The sequence below is a fragment of the Myotis brandtii genome, unplaced genomic scaffold (genome assembly GCF_000412655.1).
Source record: "Myotis brandtii unplaced genomic scaffold, ASM41265v1 scaffold344, whole genome shotgun sequence".
Taxonomy (NCBI): Eukaryota; Metazoa; Chordata; class Mammalia; order Chiroptera; family Vespertilionidae; genus Myotis; species Myotis brandtii.
Genome location: NW_005363247.1, coordinates 3690337 through 3691307, shown reverse-complemented (window position 1 = coordinate 3691307; position 971 = coordinate 3690337). Strand labels below are relative to the sequence as shown.

At 45.2% G+C, this 971-nt stretch overlaps 1 protein-coding gene across 2 annotated transcripts in view; it reads left to right on the top strand.

Annotated features, from left to right (window-relative positions):
- ARRDC3 (arrestin domain containing 3) overlaps positions 1 to 971 on the top strand; it is a 14372-nt gene that overhangs the window by 3281 nt on the left and 10120 nt on the right. The window lies entirely within an intron of this gene.

Sequence of the window (971 nt, the reverse complement as noted above, 5' to 3'; positions counted from 1 at the left end):
CGCAGTGAGCCTGCTGAGCTGGCACTCGGGGCGCGGAGGGAAGGAGGCGAACGCTGGGCGCCCCCGAGGCTGCGGCTTAAGGGCCCCGAGTCACCAGCCGGTGTTGGGTGCTGAGACCCGTTCAGGGGAGTCGCCCGGAGGCCGCGGAAAATAGTACAAAATAAAAGCTTCCGCACATAGGCGCATTCTTCCTTTTTATAAGCGAAGTGTCACTTTTCTGTGTGTCTCTTCAGTACTTCGGTGAGGGAAAGTTCAGGGATCACAATTTCGTCAGCTTTCGTGGTAAAGTGCTAATGATCAAGATTTCTACACCGAGAAAATCCTGTAAATCTAGTTAGAACACTAGAAGGAATCATTTTAAAAATCCAGAATCCCCCCCACACACACACTTTTTCTTTTGGGTTTTTTGATGTTTTGTTGGGGGTTTTTTTGGTTGGTTTTTTATTGTTGTTTTTTGGTTTTTAGTTAATATATTTTGGAGACATGTTTTAAATAATCTAGTTGACCAAAAGAAATTGGTTTCTTGAAAGGTCATCCCTTTCTTCAAGCAACTGGCAGCCACCTGGTCAGACTACAGGTGGGGGGGGGGCAGATGGTGTTGGTAGCAGCACCTTTTAAGTCTGAGGCACGTTTTTTTGTTTTTTTTATACATATGCAAATTTTTAGCTGTTGCTAGGACAGACCGATTATAGTTCTCATTTTAGGTTCAATAAAGAATTTATATGACACTGATTTAAAATCACTCTTTTCTTAGCTCCAACATCTACTTAACAAAGTTTTCTAAAGGCTTTATAACTGTCACATTCACATCTGTATCGACTGGTTTTTAAAGGTGTAGTGAGCGGTTCTCATTTTATATGGTTAATACCGTAGATTCAGGAAAACAGCTGGAGAGGCCGCTCACAGCTGAGCGCGGAGCGGGAGAGGGTCCGGGGGGCGTGTTCCTCTGGGGCCGGAGCCTCGCAGGTCCC